Consider the following 2,950-nt stretch of genomic DNA (forward strand, 5'->3'; position numbering starts at 1 on the left):
GTTTCATTTTGATATAAAAATACATCATCAGCATAGAAAAAATACCAAAAATAATTTCAAAAAATGTGGATAAGGATTGATTTCCGTAAGAATATATGAATAATATAAATGTGTATGTGCATATGTACATGCATGATGGAGATAGTAGGCTGAAATGTGAATATGCAATGCATGCAACATTGCTAAATCTTGCAAAACGTTCCGACCATGATAGATGCAATGACACGAGGTAGATGCAGTTTAAATATCGACCTTATTTTATCCGTCATTTAGGGTCTAAATCGTGTAATTCTAGCCTGGGAGATGATGAAGTACAAGTAGTTTATGACGGAGTGGGTGGGTGAGGAGGGGAGGGGGTGATCGTTGTAGTTTTGATGTTGTTAAATGTAAAAAATCTACCTGTTACTGAAGCCATGCTCAGAGGAAGATGAAGTCCATACTAGCCTCTATGGCTGTTTTAAGTAAGACTATTCCCGTGGCTATTGCGGGCTCGTCCATCGAGATGTCGACATTGCCCTGTTTTTCATCTCAAAACGGTCATTAGCTAGTTGAAATGTGACGTCATCATTACGTCGACGATGACGTCATGTCGCCTGAAAAGTCCTTCAACGCTGATTTGTTGAAAATTTACATTTACTCTTTATCTGCCGCGATTTTTTCATCTCTATTCATTCCGCATCCAGTATATAAAAAAGAGGTTAAAATATGGAAACGACGAATCACTCAAAAATAATTTCGCTCGGAGTTTGAATGTACTGAGATTTTATGTGATTTCTTTTTCATTTTCTTTCACTATTCAAAGTTGTCATTTGATCAAGACTGTTTCATTACGTTTTGTCATGTTCATTACAGATTTAACGGTCAGTTGTCCTTATGTTACAATATATAACCCAATTTCGTTTACTGATAATTACCGATGTTTACTTAGAAATATGCTGATAGTATATCATAATCGTTACTTTTATTTTTTGTCTAATATGTCATTTAATTTATTTTCATTATATTGTATTTATAATCCCTATCATTGAAATGTAAATACCTCTTGTTATAATTTCATTCAATGGGTTCTCTTCTAAATTATTCTGAGAAGAATTTTTGGGGTGTTGTCTGTGTTGTGTCCTCTACTTGTATCAGTAGTTTGAAGATGATATACAGGGCGACCACATGTATGCACGCGTGTGTATGAAAGTATATGTGCACGTATGTACGTATGCGTGTATGTATGTTCATGTACGTATGTATGTCTGTGCATATATATGTTCGTATGTAATGTATGTGTGTGTATATATGTATGTGTATGCATAATTGTATGTATGTATGTATACATGTATGAATCTATGTAGGCATGTGTGCGTATATGTACGTATGAATATATGTACGTATATGTGTATGTACGTATGTTTTTCATGTATGCACGTATAGACACTGTACATTGTATACACTCTCGTACATCATTTCCAACCATTCCCCCCCCCCATTAGTTGAACCACACGAAAATTACCATCCATACTGTGAAAAAAAACAAAAACAAAAGCTTTGCCTATTTTTAAGAAATCTGTGTTAGGATAGGAATTAAGAGATCTGTGTTAGTCTATGGCCGTCAGTGTGACCAACATGTCACAGGTACACAGCGTTGCCTTGATGAAAAAATAAATCGAACTACAGGCGATTTTCTTCGTGTGTGTCTTACCACGAAAACATTTTCATATACATGCAAGATTAATTGTAATGGGTATTTATATAGAGATGAGTTATATCAAATGAATATATATATATGTGTATATGAATATATTGTAAATAGCGACTGAAGGAAATGAATCTGTAAATTGATATGAATGGTATAGGCTTAAGTATTGTAGGCAGAAAATATATATATATATAAAGTGTTTTTTTTTTTTTTTTTTTTTTTTTTTTTTTTTTTTTTTTTTTTTTTTTTTTTTTTTTTTTTTTTTTTTTTTTTTTTTTTTTTTTTTTTTTTTTTTTTTAAGGGTGGACATAAAAAATATTTCTTAAACACTCACCCCCATTGTCTTCGTAGTTAAATTTGTTTACCATGTCAAGTAATTTCAATGACGTGGCTTGTTTCTGACGTCATTGTGTCCATACTGTGACGTCATCCTATAGAACTGACAATAACATTATGTTAGGCAGTGTATAGAAACGTTCTAGAAAGAGGTTCATAGTATCTATATAGAATATATAATTGCTTTAAACAGACATATCTAATATCTCTGTATATAAAAATTCGTGTATTTTAAGGCTTAGAGTTAGCCATTTCTCAAATTTCATTGAAAAATATGTAAATATTTCTCCTCACATTCAGCAACAATTAATTTTAAACTTATAAAAGAAAAAATGGAGATTATCCCTTTTTCATAAAAAAAATAGGTAAATTAAGAAAAAAATCCGTTTAACAATTTGGAATTTGAAAATGTTATCTTTACTGTGGAAGCTTGGTCGACGGAACACCCCCCCCCCTTCCATCTGACAAAAGTGACTTCCTCTCCTTTCTCTTAGCTGAATAAAAACGTATGATATTAGCCAGAATAAAATTAAGAAAGTGTGTCAGTGTTGAAAGAGTTAATAAAATGGCGAGGCTGTAAATATAACTTAGAATATATCAATTCCATCATCAATATATGTTCATTATATATATATATATATATATATATATATATATATATATAATACACACACACACACACAACACTGAATGGGTCCCAGTGATTAGAGATACATTTTAACAACCACAATGCACTTTGATTCTAAGCCATCAACATTGGGAGACCCAATGAAGGCCACAAGCGGAAATTGAAATGCGGCACTGCCGAGGACTCGAACTCAGCGATCACATGGCAAGTGACGCAGTGACTTACGTCTTAGAAATAAAGTGCATTGTGGTTGTTAAAATGTGTATATATATATATATATATATATATATATATATATA

The sequence above is a fragment of the Oratosquilla oratoria genome, chromosome 8 (genome assembly GCF_046742065.1).
Source record: "Oratosquilla oratoria isolate Oo_2021 chromosome 8, ASM4674206v1, whole genome shotgun sequence".
Classification (NCBI taxonomy): Eukaryota; Metazoa; Arthropoda; class Malacostraca; order Stomatopoda; family Squillidae; genus Oratosquilla; species Oratosquilla oratoria.